We start from the raw sequence: 15,221 nt of genomic DNA, 5'->3' as shown, positions 1-15,221 counted from the left end.
TAATGAGTACATTTCTTATCAAGCATTGTTGCCTCCTCCTTTGTTTCCTCTTCCCATGCCTTCCCATCCCCCCCACCTCCTCACCTACCTCCCCCAAAGTTGTAGATAAGAATCTTATGAGCTTTCCTGCCTCAGCTGGCTTCAAACTGTGACCCTCAGATCTCAGTCTCCTGAGTAGCGAGGATTGTAGATGTGCCCGCTCACCTCACCTCTCTTATATAACTGATGTGAGAACTCATGAGTCATGTACATGAGAACGTAAATGGATACATTTATATTTTACTTAATAGAGTCCTCGATGGTTTCAAACTTCTTTGGCTGTTGGACATCTGGTTATGAAAGATTGTAAATATAGGAAGGTAGGGGAGACCAGGAGGAGACAGTGCCTGTTGCGTGCAATGTAAGACTGCACTCAAAAATGAGGGGCCGTCCTATTTTGATGCTATAGTCACCCTTTCTTCTTTCTTTGTCACCATTTTGTGATTTCCCTTCCTTTCCCCAAATCAGATAATCATACATACAAAAGACAGGGTACCAAAATAAAAAAAACAAACAGTGACAACAGGGGATAAGCCAAAGGAAAAAGAAAAATGAAAGAAAAAAAGAAATAACTTCACACAGTATATTTAAAAATAAAATGAAAACAAAACAAAAAACCCTCGTGTCTATATCTTCTGTTTCTGTAAAAGACTTCTTTATATTCCAGATATAAGTGAGGTCATACAGTATTTATCCCCCTGTGTCTGGCTTTTATCACTGAACCTAAACAAGCAAATATTGCTTTATACTAACAAGATTTATATATCTCTCCTACGTAGTCTGGGAGTTCTGTTTCTTGTCTTCTCAGGCTGGGATTTAGACTGGTAGAGCAGCCATCACCCCAAAGGTGAGTTGTCACTATAAATAAAGACATGAAGAGAAAGGTTCTACTGTCCCACCCTTCAGTGACAATGGCCCTTCTGCTCCCAACTGACTGGCTCAATTTATAAGACCCAACAGATGCTCCCAATGTATGTGGCCTAATTGAAATCAAAGGGAGCCAACAAATGAAAATCGTCCGTGGGCCTACCTACTGGAGCACAAGAAACACTTGGTGAGTAGCGAATATAACCAAGACAGAGAACTATTCTGGTCAGTACACGTTTGAATACAGAAGAAAAAGAGGGAGAGACCTTCAGGTTAGCTAAAACACATTTGGTCTTCATGAAGTGCTTATTCGGCAGCTCTCATGTTTTACAGAAAGCATTTGTGCCTTCTAAAAGAGCACCGAAATTGGACAGTTGGTTTCAACTATTAAATAACCAGAAAAGTTGGCAATGGTTTGGATAAGGCCTCCTTGCCTTTGCCCATAGCGATTGGGAAATGATATAGGTAGATCAAGAGGTAAAGCCTAGTAGCTGCAGAACTTCAAGTCAACATAGATTTTTCTGGGGAACCTCACCCGTCCCCATCCTCCTGCTGGCCCCAGACCCAACCAGAGTCTGTTTACACTCCTGTCCATTCAAGGACAGATTGTTCATATGTGATAAGATGCTACATTGGACTCCACAGTTCAGTATGATGATCTCTAATTCCCTTCATTCTCCTGAAAATGGTATAATCTCATTTTTCTTTATGGCTAAATGGCGTATATGTATAGTGACTTTTGTTTTCCATTCATTGGCTGATGGACACTTAGGTGGGTCCCTTGGTGGTCTTTTCTTTTTCTCCTGATCAAAGACACGTTTGACAGAGTCTCATTTATGTCAGCCTCCAACTTGAGAATCTTGTAATGTTACTTGTTAGGAGTCATGTAAAGCAGGCTTTATGACTGTAATCTTGGGGAAGTAGTATAGTTACTTACATTATTTTCCTCTTCTTTCTCATCTCCAAAGCGCTGAGACTTACTTTTCTCATGGGATTTTGGTGAGGATACATTCTCTGGTTCGTAATGATCAATGAATAAGTGACAGTCACAAGATATTCAAGAGTATTTAAAGCATCTGATTGCTTTTGTCTGTCACTGGTCAGAGACACTGAGGAGCTGACATCTGGCCGGCTCAGAGACAGTCTCTTTATGATTTTAAGTTTGACTTGAACTGAACATTTCCAGGGCCCTGGTCCTTCCCAACTTCAGTGTGTCATGAAGCCGTGACTCAGCAGTGTTCAGTGTGCACGTTACTGGCAGACGGTTGACATCATCCTTGACTCCTAGTTCGCGGCCGCCGCGAGGGGAGCGAGGGGCTCTTCCTCCAGCGTGCTGCTCTTCTTGGCAGGACGCCAGAGACACCGAGGTGCAGGCTTGGCGGCGCTGCAGCAGCCTCCAGGCTCGAGCCCAGCAGCCCGCGCCACCGCGGTGACGGCTATTTATAGCTCCAGTTCCCAAAGCTTCTGAGTAAGTCACCTCAAAGGAACTTAGCAAGGAAAACTGAAAAGCCCGGGAGAAGCCATTTTCTCTTATGTAATTGTGACTTTGACGGCACACATCGGAGACAATGTGGATCTATCTCCATTATATTTCCAAGTTATGGGATGCTGATTCCTAAGGAAAAATAAAAGGAGAATGAACACTCTTATGGGATATCCAGCCTGCCAGTGCTTTATCCAAAACACTGGCATGTTTTACCCTTGTATGCCTATCGATCAAAGTTTTCTTTTAAGATAGAGTCAGGGAAGCTGGGTGCTGATGGCTCATGCCTATAATCCTAGCTAAACTCAAGGCACTGAGATCTGAAGATCGCAGTTCAAAGCCAGCCCAGGCAGGAAAGTCTATGAGACTCATCTCCAGTTAATCACCAAAATTCCAGAAGGGGTGCTGTGGCTCAAGTGGCAGAGCACTAGCCTTGAGCACAAACGCTCAAGGACAGTGCCCTGGCCCTGAGTTCAAGCCCCAGGACCAGCAAAAACAAAGCAAAGCAAAGCAAAGCAAAACAGAACAATGCATCAATGTCATCTCAGGTCTTTACACAACACAGAAAATGCCCCACGATTATTTTTCCAGTGCCTCCACCATAATTTGAGAACTACATAAGTGCCTATCTCTAGCACGCATCTAAACTGAAGCAATGCGTCAACCGTGGTATTTTGGGTCACCGTGCAGGGGATATAACATTCTACCTTTGGGGACATTTCAAGGAAGTGAAGGGACAAACAGAAGTCATTTCGATTGACTTTGGGGCGAGCACTGCAAAATGATAATAAGTAATAATTGAATAGGATTCACTGTGTTCTTCTAGGAACAAAATCATAAATGTACCTTCCTATACCCAATAGTGTGTAAGTATGTTTTCTGTCAGATTTGATATCATATAAATTAATTGGTGAGGCACTATCTTTTTGTTCTCATATAAAGACTAAATAAGCCAAGAGAATTGATCTATTGATTTTAAGTGATGATCCTGATGCACTTTTCTTTCCTTTGGCTGAGTGTAAGCTGTTCCCTCTTTCTCTCTCATTCTGTTGTACATATCGCCTGATTTGGAAGAAATCGTTGTATTGTCAAAGTTCATAGAGTTCCTAAGCTTTATAGACCAAGATAATGACAATTTGCCTGGTGAGGGTTAAAATGTGTTTGTGACTTTAGCTAAGTATCACCATCCCACAAGACTGTGAAATTTATGTAATCACTTGATCTCAATAAAGAAATGAAAAAGAAGAAAGAAAAAAGATTATCCTTGATAATATGGGTGGGCCTCTCATCTAATTCATTGAAATGCCTTAAAAGCAAAGCACATTTTCCTGAATTCTGCCTGTAAAATGCAGTGTCAATTCCTTCCTGGGCCACAATACATCTTGATTAATGTCACCCCTTCCAGTTTCAAGTTTGAAACTAGAGGAAAGATAAGTTATTGTTATAAAGTACCAGAAAATCTGTGTTCTACAAATTGTGTTCTACATTTGGGTAGAAGACAGAACTTGTAAAGGATACAGATGAATATTTAGCTAAGGAATTTTCCAGCAAAATATTGAGGGTGAAGCCTGGTTTTCCTTTGCTCTTTATAGTAAATGTGAGAAGAAAGAGATACATTACCGAAGAAAACAGTGAGCCAAGAAGAACCATCTTTGGTTTTTTGAGAGGTTCCCACCTGACCTAGATTTGAAAGGATGCTAAAACTAGGAAATGCAATGTTGAACAGATATGCTCTGGAGAGACGGTCAGGGGAGAGCAGGAAATCTCAGACATGTGACTCATGGATACACTTACCCAGTGTAGACGCAGCCAGGGGTAGAGAGCGGTTAGCCAGGATGGTTCTGTGGAGTACAAGCTCATCTAACGGCTCTCATTCTCTTGGTAGACGTCGAGGCCCATGATACCTTAAGGAAGGTGAGGTGCCAACGTGGACTGAAAAGGGACAAGAGACTGAACAAAATCAATGATTTTCACCCTCCCAAGACACTGTAGGTAGGAGATGAGTCAATAACACTGCTCAGCTGCAGTCATGTGCGGCCCTCCCAACAGAGGAAAGATGATTCCCTCGAAGGGCCGGCCGCAGAACCACAGGTGGTAGGTGACCAAGCAAGTGGCCAGACCCAGGGCGATGGGCTGCGGCTGAGGGCTCAGGAACAGTGGTGATGGAGCTTCGGGCCACAACGCTGGCCTTGGACGACTTTCAGTTTGATGGGGAGAACAGGGGCAGAAAGACCCCAAGCTGCCACTGGAACTCAGGATAATGTTTACAAAATGCTGGGCTAGTCGAAACCACCTCTCACCCAGCTGCCTTTCATGGTGACTTGACTTCCCAAAGCCCAACGGTGCTTTTCTTGGGCTGTCTTGGATCTCAGCCTTGGGCATCGCCAAGTGTTAGAGAAAGCCAGGAGCATTCTCGGGACCAGGCAAGGCTCCGTGCCTCTGCCTTTCTCCAAGCTTTTCATTTGTTTAGCAGTGGTTTGCAAACCAAGTTCAGGTCAGCGACGTTCCCTGCTCAGCAGCTAAAATGGTTAGTGCCGAAGTGTGTGCGCCTCAAAGAGACTCTGAAAACAGATTCACAAAGAACACAGCATTACACAACGGATTCATTTGAGCTGCTTTCTTATTAATGCTTGTGATCCTTCAAAACCTGAATGGACAGTACAAATAGCAGTATTTGCAAAGGTAATTGAAAATACGCCTTTTGGAAATCTAACTCTGCTATGGTGTGGGCAATTTAACTAAGATTCAGGTTGGGTTTGTGTTTGTGTGTGTGTGTGTGTGTGTGTGTGCGTGTGCATGTGTGTGTGTGTGTGTGTGTGTGTCTGTGTGTCTGTGTGTCTGTGTTGTTTTGGGTCTTTTTTGGTCTTTTTCTTTTTTGGTATGGAGGTCGAACCCAGGATGTTGCAGTTGCTAAGCAAGTGCTTTGACACGGAACTATTTCTCAGCATAAGACTCAGTTTGATCACTTAAAAAATGGTCATCTAAAATGCCTTGGCTCATTGAGTAGTCGTATTTAATTAGATACTATAGGTAAAGACCTTAGTAGATTAACTTGCACATTACACACTCAAAACTTCCCAACTTTCTTTAGAAGGATGGATATGCTTGAAAACATGAAATGTTAGCCTCTGTAAAATAGTCCAGATCAACTGGACAATTTTCCCTCGGATGTATTCAGTGGAAGAATTTGCCCCCTTTCAACTGAAGAATCAATTAGACAATTTGACCTGTGCAAACAGATAGTTCAATTGATCTGAAATTCCTTGATAGTGAAAGTTTTTTCTGTTCTAGAGCAACTATGATGTTTCATACCATGGATCAGGTGAATACCAATAGAAAGAAAGATTTAATTAAGTTGCAATAGTTTTGTTGTTGTTGTTGTTTTTAATAGATAGTGGGCCTTGAACTCAGGGCCTGGGCTCTGTCCCTGAAACTCTTTGTGCTCAAAGCTAGAGCTCTACTACTTGAGCCACAATACCACTTTTGACTTTTTCTGAGTACTTTATTGGAAATAAGAGTCTCACGGAGACTATTCTGCCTGGGCTATCTTTGAACCACAATCCTCAGATCTCAGATTCCTTAGTAGCTAGGATTATAGGCATGCGCCACTGGCCCTGGTACTTTTTTCTTTTCTTTTCTATTCTTTTTTTTAAGGCTAGCACTCTGACACTCTTAGCCACCATGTCACTTCCAGTTTTCTGGTGGTTAATTGGAGATACGAGTCTCATAGACTTTCCTGCCCAGGCTGGCTTTGAACCCTGATCCTCACGGGATCCTCAGATCTCAGCTTCCTGAGTAGTTAGGATTACAGGTGTGAGCCACCAGCACTGGGCTGCAATCGTTCCTTAAGGGAGGATATTTGTCTAGGAATTCAGCAATGGGATCCTATGCCTGGAAGTCAGGTCAAGGTGGAATGAAGCTGCCTCACACAGATGAACAAAGAGTAGTTGTAGCCAGCACATGCCTGAGCAAATCAGATGATTCAAACCCTGGGCGGCACCTAGGCCGTCTCTGTGGCTGAGCTACTTCAAAACTATCTTCAGCAATACTACCTTGAGAAAGCAGCATGGCACAGTCCTTGTCTCCTGGGGATTCATTCTGGGGGAAAGAACGACCCAGCACTTGGAGCTGGAGGCCAGCTGACAATTGCTCTAACACCGCCAAAAGGCCTTTGAAAACCCTCTTCAGAGAGAGTCAGGTGAATAGATCAAATATACTTCGTGTCCTAAGAAAGGAGAGAATCCTATAGATATTTAATACGTGTGATGCTCAAGTTATAACAACAGTACACTCAATAAAACTAAGGCGGAAGCTAGAAGAACACCAGGGAATAATTCTGAATCATCTACATACATTTTATTAGAAGCTCTTAGAGGCAAAATGCAATTTTAATTAGGATACGATATTGTTTATAAATAGGAATTTTGCCCTATTAAATATAACACTGAATGATGAGGTAATAGTATTCTTGATTAAGACTGTGGCTTTGCTTTACATTTTTAACTGATCTGCTTAAAATCTCTAATTTCGTAAGTCAGACATACTTTTTGGTTCTTCACTAACCCGATTGGTTGTTTGAAAACAACTCAGTCATAATGGCTGAAAGATGACTGAATTGGTCGATGTCACAAATGCAGACTAGAGAGGATTCTTTACTTTGCATCAGAAGACATAGGATAGATGTGAGAGTACAATACACAAAACCACATCTACCTTAACAGCACTGGTCTATAGTCTCATGCTACAGAGAATTTGGAAGGACTAATGTTACATTTTGGCCAAAATTCGCAGGTACTTTTTGCATGGTAGTGCAGTGAGCTTCCTTAAGTTTGGATTTTAGAAGAATGGGTTCAAATTTTAGTTCTGTCTGGTCTAGCTATGTAAAGTTGGGCAGGTCACAATCCCTGAGTACCTAGCTCCTCATTTGTAAAATGAGTGCAATAGTACGTGCAGCATTCATCTGGGGAGAAAGTGTACATCTGTTTGCTGTGTTTGGTTCATCGGTGGTTATCAAACATAGCACAAAGCCCTTGATGATGGAGGTGAATTTGTCTTGGACTCTCAATTTCAATGAATCTTTGCTAAACCAATAAAGTGACAAACAAAAGAAACATGTTTCCTCTCAAGTTCTGTAAAAAAACATTTCCAACTATCCAGATCTTCTGACTCCTACTTGCTCCATTAAGCCTTCATCTAATCAGATCTGCAGTGGTAAATGCCTGGGTTTTGTATTTCTAGATTATCTTTGATTGTTCTTAGGTGTCTCTTTGTTCTGCCTAAATAAATGCTGAGTATAGAAACCTATTGCTTCATTATTCCCTGTTGCACCCAATATGATGTTATCTCCACAAGATATTTTTGATAAATACTTGTTGACCAATTGCCTGAAAGCTTGCCTGATGAAAGGGAGCGTTACATAATGGCTAATGGGATGGAATGGAATGGAATTAGCTGTACTGTGCTGTGGTGCTAATGCCACGTGTCATTAGCTTTGCATACTGCACTCATAAATTGACATGTTGAGTTGAAACTCTTCTGTACAACGACTAAAAGATAATAAAAAGAAGTCTTGCCTTATGAAGTGAGCAGGAATTTTGTGAAGATTATTTGATTTTATTTTCTAATTACCTTCTATGGTATCATCAGATTTTGCTGTTTACCAAAGAGCAATATATATATATATATATATATATATATATAGAGAGAGAGAGAGAGAGAGAGAGAGAGAGAGAGAGAGAGAGAGAGAGAGAGAGAGAGAGAGAGAGAGTCATATCTGCATATATATGTGTACATATGGAGGTCGGAGGAAGATGGTGGAGGAGCAGCTGGAGGCTAAACAAGCTCTCGCATAGAAAGCAGTTTTAGTGTTCCATTGTACATACATTTGTGTGTATGCGGTGGGGGAGAGGCACATGCTTGGGTCATAATCAGGGCCCTACACATTCACTCGCTCTGCAATTCACCGGCAGCCCAGCCTCTCAGCAAGATTGGTTGAGCACCAGCAGCACACTCAGTATACTGCTATTTCAAGTAAGCTTTGCTGCTGGGTTGATGGGTGCACATGCCCACGGAGGCGAAGGCTGTGAGAGTCAACACGATTGAGCAGTCCATGCAGGGCCTAATGAAACCAGCTCAGCACAGTCCATACTGGCGTCTCAGGATAGCATAGAACATTCTAGAATACTCATGTCTCGTAGTGATTCAGACATGACTCTGAATTCTTCTCCACTGCATAGAGTCTGTTCCCCTGAGAACATAGCTCAATCTCTTCAACCTCTTAGTTTTCTCATTGGTGAAAGGAGGCTAATGATAGCCACCTTGGAAGTAGACGATGAATATTTAAATGAGGTGCAGGTACATTCCTGAGTAAAGGGTCTGGCTCAGGGTATGCATAAAAGTCATTAACTGCTGTTATCCTCATTATCTGGGATCGTGTGTGTGTGTCTGGGATCATGTGTGTGTGTGTGTGTGTGTGTGTGTGTGTGTGTGGGATCGTGTGTGTGTGTGTGTGTGTGTGTGTGTGTGTGTGTGTGTGTGTGTGTGTGTGTTAGAGTCACAGGTGAATCAGAGACCTGGAACCTCAGATGACGAAGGACTCACAGGGGATTCACAGGGGCCAAGTGCCCAAAGCTGCCCCGAGGCCCTATCGCTTGGCAGTTAACACTGACTTTGTAGGAAAGGACCTCAAGGTGCTCTTTTCTCTGCTGTACGTTTTCTGATCTTCTTACTTTCAGTGAGACCTTTGCAATGTCCTTAGACTAGGTGTTGAAATTCCTTCACTGAGAGTAAAGGCTAATGAATAGTAATTTACCAGACTAGACTCTATTCTAACTGTCCAGTTCCAGTTTGGTTTCCATCGGGGACAGCCTGCCCACTCCTTAGATAACATTAAAAATGGCCATCTAGCAATGCGGCGGGCTGGATGTATCAAGCCAGCACATTGCTGCTAATGGACTGAGCGTCCTGGGGCCTAATCAGCTGAAGAGAAGAACTGTGAAGCCTCCGGAGAGTGCCAGATCACCAGGCAGAGCATTCCACAGGGCAGTCACAGCAAAGTACACGAAGCTGAGGCTCGTGTGGAGAAGAGGAACAACTGGGGAAGCTGAGAGAGCAAGAAAAGGCCATTGCTATCCCACCCGACAGACCAGTCCCGATTTGGGTCCAGAGCGTGGTATTCAGATAGCATTTAGAGGACAATGAGACTACTGTAAGTGCTGGAGATGTGGTTTCCCACAATGGGCAAGATCTATGTTAATATGAAAAGCAGGAACAGCAACCTCATGATTTTCAACCCACAGACTTCCTTACAACGCCATCGCTCCCGAGGTTGATACTTAAGATGCTGGAATACATCTGTCAAGCGCTTCTTCCTGTTGGTCAGCAGACACCGACGGCACTTCAAAAAGCAGAATTTAGAGAAGATGCCTCTCCTTCGATCCAAGTTGGCCCAGCAGAGGCAGCTGGACTTGGGCTCAAAGTCCATTCCTGTCGGCTGTGTGGCTTTCGTCAAGGTGCTATTTCGGGCGCCTTTCTCCATCTCTCTGCCGTGACAGCGGGCACCTGTCTGGAGAAGCTGAGAGTGTTGGATGGCAGCCTGGGAGCCGGCGGAAGCGAGAGCCTGCTGGGCACCATCCTCCCCTCACAAAACCGCTGCGCGAGAGCCCGACAGCGTCTGTCGCAAGCTAAGAGCTGACGGTTCTCTCCCTTCACTTGTTTGTGTTTGGGGACAGGGTCTCCTTAGATAGTCTAGGCTGGCCTTGAACTTACAATCCTCCCTCCTTCACCTCCTGAGTGTAAGGATTCTGTGCGTGTTTCTCACTGGCGTCTTAGATTCTAGATGGATCCCTGTCACTTCCGGGTGTTGGACGGCACCAAGGCTCCCACTGAGTGGCAGAAGATTTCCCTGCGTGCCTTTGGGGGTATCCTCTACTTCCTCAGGCATCTCTGCTGCTGGCACGAACCTTCTGCTGCCTTCGCTCCTTCCACCTTCATAGGTTCACCCGCCCACCATGATCCTCTAGCTCAGAAGAAGCGCACACCCTTTCCTGTGCATGGCATTCACTGGGCTCCACCTTCTTTTATTCATCAACCTTTCCAGGTTCCAATTCTTGTGCCCCTCTCTAGACCCAAATATACCTGTCTAAATAAAAAAGTGTATTTTATGTCTCTTCATTTGGGGCCAGGAACAAAATAGGTGATTAATAAGTAATACCATATGATGCATAAGGTATATATCATAGATACATTGTGTGCACAAAAACTCAGCCCTGAGAGATGACCAATTTGGAACAAGCCATGTTATTCTTGGAAGAACTGAGTCCTCAGGATCACCTGTCTGTTTGTTCCCATTGTTTTCAGCTCTCTGCAGGGATCTGTGGAATTTTGTGGGGTCTTTTTTTTTTTTTTTTTTTGGTTGCTCACTGTTAAATAGAAGAGAAGTAAGAGCTCGGCCTCACTGCGTGAGTTTCTGTGAAATCTCTCCCATATCGGCTGCGCAGCTTCACCGTGGAGAGATGCGCGGGTCCTTCCCCCTGGAAGCCTGTGAGTGGAACCAATCTGCATGACATGTCCTCCTGTGTTAGGGGACAGGATGGTGTAACTCAGAGCGTGTTTGGCTTCCAAGGACATCTTTCCTAGGAGATCATGGCTAATGAGCTCACCTTTGAGTCTGCCAAGAAGAGAGGCCCACAGAGGCAAAAAATAATGGATGGATTGATGTGGTTCTTATTCAGGGATGGCATTCATACGTAGAATGTGGAGATATTATCAGATAGCAGGAAGACACGTGGTTTTGAGCCAGCCCAGATACCTAGACAAGCTGTTCACCTTTCAGTGCTTTACTTTTTCTACTGTATGAGATAAAAGAAGTCATCGACCTTTGCGTTAGCAGGGTTAAATAAATCAATGCACATACTGTACTTGAGCAGTATTGGGCACATACAACCTATGGGCTAATAGTGATAGTTTTAGAAATCTACATTGTGAGTCATTTATTTAAACCATCTGAGCCTCACAGACCCTTGATCCTTGGTGTATTCAGAGGTTGGTCAACAAGGCTTGATTTCTAGCAAGTGCCTAATATTGTGTGAGCTACTGAGATCATCATTTCAGTATAGCTCATAGTTTGTAAAAACACCAAAACTGCTTCTCAGTTTCCTAGGATGGTGAAAGTTTCTGAAGGTGAAAGTGGTAACTGCGACACTCACTCATCATCAACAAATAGTTCTTTAAAAGATGAAATTTAAACACAAATCTAAGCTGGAAGCCAGTGGCTATTTAGAAGACTAAGATCTGAGGACTGCAGTTCAAAGTCAGCCTGTGAGACTCTTATCTCCAATTAACCAGTAAAAAAGCCAAACGTGGAGTTGTGGTTCAAGTGGTGGAATGAGAGCCTTGAGCAAAAAATGCTGACAGCTCCCCCATCTCGAGTTTAAGCCCCAGGACCAGCACACGTGTGTGTACACATGCACACACGCACGCACACACACACAGTGTCTAATAATGTTGGGGAACAAGAGTAGAAGTTGGCATCAATCCTTCTTGGAACCACAGTGCCATGATAATACTTCACATTTTAACGGAATCTCATAATTGTCCAAGTGCTTTTAGACACACTTTCAGTATCAATTACTGAGAACGCTGGCTCATCTTCTCACTAAAAACTGAAGAGCAACCAAATAGCGAGGTGAAATTGATAGCATTTCTCTTGATTGTCACCCTGTGTAAATCACCCTCCTCCGTGCAAGAGATCCACGGTCAATGAGTGACACTGATTCGCGAATGGGAGCCAGGCTGAGGCAGCACCCCTGGGTGAAGCGGAAAGGCAGACACGGAGTGCCCGCGAGAACCTCAGATGCGGGGAGGGGCTGCGTGTGGGGAAGAAGCCAGCTCTCTCCTTGGCCCTGACGTTGAGCGTCTGGGTGAGAGGGGGAGAGTTGGGGAGGAGGTTTCCAGCGACTGTCTTCAACGGTCCTTTCGCACTGGCCACATGACAGAGTGAGCATCTGTTCTACTGTCTCCGGGGACAGAGAGACGTCGGAAAGTGCAGGTAGTTCTGCATATTAAATTACAACCCACCAGGCAGCTGTTTAGATGAAAGGGTCTCGGTTTCTAATCTCATTCTTTCCCTGCAGTGGCCATCTGGTCACCTCTCAGCTGGAACACCACCCTAGGGTTCAACTGCTCGGCAGCCAGCGACTATTTTTGTTCCCTGAGCTTAAAATGACTTTCCTCTTTTGATGGTCAGCACCATCCATGCTAGCTGTTTATATGCTGGCAAAGGCAAATGGTACAAGAAGGGCAAAAAAGCAATGCATGCGCATGCTCCAGAGAATATAATAATTTTCATTTTGCAAATGAAAATTTGTATTTTGTATTTGTCTCTGAAAGTATCATTCGTCCACAATGGTAGCTGGACTTCCTGCTTAGGCCTGCGTTGTGGTGAGGAGAGGTAACTGGTCACATACTGGTGGATTTAAGTTCTTAGCAGGAGTTAGAGGTGAGTAACAGAAAACCAGCAGGTTATTGTGTAGGGATTACATCCCCAGGAAGGCTCTGGGAAGGACTCCACATATCTGACCTCCCTGAATGATTCCAGAATGTTAACCCTGTGGTTCGACTAAACAGAGCTTAATAGGAGGAGAAGAAATGTAAGCATCTAGATCAGGTCCTAGTTGAACACAGAAAAATTCCATTCTTTCATGACAGATGAAAACTGTTTGGAAGAGGAAATGTCTAGGTTTCTTTTCCTTTTCTTTTTACTTTGTGTATTCACTAATACTTTTGTGAGAATGTAGTCATCTGAAAGAAGTCAAAAAAGCGTTGAAGTTTATGTCTGAGGCCAGTTGAAGATAAAGACAAGATGTGGGAAGAAGATCCAGGATGAAGGGAAAATGTCATCTGGCCAAAGGAATAAAGTATGCGTGCATGGGCGTGTGTGTGTGTGTGTGTGTGTGTGTGTGTGTGTGTGTGTGTGTGTGTGTGTGTGTGTGTGTGTGTGTGTGTGTGTATGTGTGAGAGTGAGTGAGAGGTATGTATTTCCTGTCCATATATTCTTAGGACCATGAATCCCCACATTAAGAGTTCTAGATACATGTAATAAATAATAAATTGCAATAACATAGAGAAAGAGTACCCTATCTATAGTTCTGACGTGAACTGCCAATCCTGCTTTGGACATAATGGTGGGACTCCCGGACCTCCTTCGTGAGGCTCATTTTCTGGGGGAAATTTCCTTAACTTGAAACACTGTTTTATGCCTATCATGGGCTTCTTTGTCTGAAGTGGCACTTTCGTATCCTACTTCCTTACGACCCTGTCTTGAATGTCATCTGTCACTGACCCATCCAACTATACTATAATGCTTTAGCATAGTTCCTTTTATCTGGCTCCTTTGGCTTACAATCCTCTGAGATTCAGGAGCTGTGCACTGATGATGCAGTAACTGAACAAATGAACGAACGAATCAGACCCAAACTTAAGTGAGTTCCACTATCTTATGAACTTTTTTCTTATTATTCGAAAAACTCATAAAATTCCTATTAAAATTTACCTTACCTGAGGAACTTTATTTTGAATCCAAACTAATACTGTTCCCCTTCTCTTCCTGCATTTATTGAGTGCATTTTATGCATAAAACATGTGCCCTCATTTAATTTTTACAACGATGTCATGATGCAGAAATTAGCCTCTCTACAGGGAAGCAAATACAATCAAGAAAGGTTAGTCAGAGTATGTTTCCTCTTATATCCAGAAGCTAGATCTAAAATATATGAGGCATTCACATACAGTGGGACCAAAGAAGAATATTCTTAGGGGAGGAACAGAAAGGGCGCATTGCCTATGTGCCTCTGGTCATATAAAATTTATCAAAATCAACTCTAGGAAATGGAAACGCAGAGGTTTATTTTTTCTTTTTTACCGTTTTGTTTTCTTTTTGCCTTATCTATCTTTGGGAGGGTAAGGGGGCACAGAAATGGAGGGACAAAGGGTGAACCAACGCAGCAGTGGTACTCACGAGACACTATGTTGAAAATGAACTATGCGACTTGTGCGTGCGATGAAGGAAAAACGGGAAGAGGGTGAGGGAAAAGTGACATCTCCAAAAAGAAATGTAACTGTAACCTTCTGTCTACCAGCTTTATCACAGCAATAAAACTATTTACAAAATGAAGGAAAGCTTGGTAACGTGGCCAAGGTCATGAAGCCAGAAGTGACAGGCAGGATTTGTGCCCAGACCACAGTCCACAGTGTACTGCTCACTGCAGGAAGGTCCTGGGCCCTTCGTGGCCCACTGAAGTCTCGGTTTCATCAGAACGCTTTCCTGTACTCAAGTTCATGGCCTGCTTTCTCGCTGGCAGGCTCTGTGACAGAGGAATCTTGTTTCTCTTCTTCACATCATCTCATCGTATATGACCACCCTCTTGTGAGGCTGGTGGGAAAGAGATTCCTGTCTGTATTGGGCAGAAAAGCAAATGGCAGCCTTGGGATTTACTATTATAAATCCACTCTCTGTTGGAGCCAACAGCAGGAGCAATCTTCAATCATAGCTCCAGGCTGCTTCTCTCCAAAAACAAAATGCATTAGCATTCCCCATATAAACAATTCTGGGTAGATGATAGAGTTCATAAAGTTTTAGAATTGTAAGAATGTGCTCAATTACCTAGACTGGTGTCTTGCTTCTAGAAAGACTTCCTAAAAGAAGGCAGTGATTTCTCCTATTCTCTGAAGATGCTTAGCAGAAGGTGACAATGAAGAAAAATAAAGAACTTCAGTTGGATCTGGGATTTAATCCTCACGTTGATACTTAGTACTCACCGTCTGATACATAGTA

This window comes from Dipodomys merriami, unplaced genomic scaffold (genome assembly GCF_024711535.1).
Source record: "Dipodomys merriami isolate MVZ:Mamm:240054 unplaced genomic scaffold, mDipMer1.0.p SCAF_81, whole genome shotgun sequence".
NCBI classification, from domain to species: domain Eukaryota; kingdom Metazoa; phylum Chordata; class Mammalia; order Rodentia; family Heteromyidae; genus Dipodomys; species Dipodomys merriami.
This window is presented reverse-complemented; position numbering follows the sequence as displayed.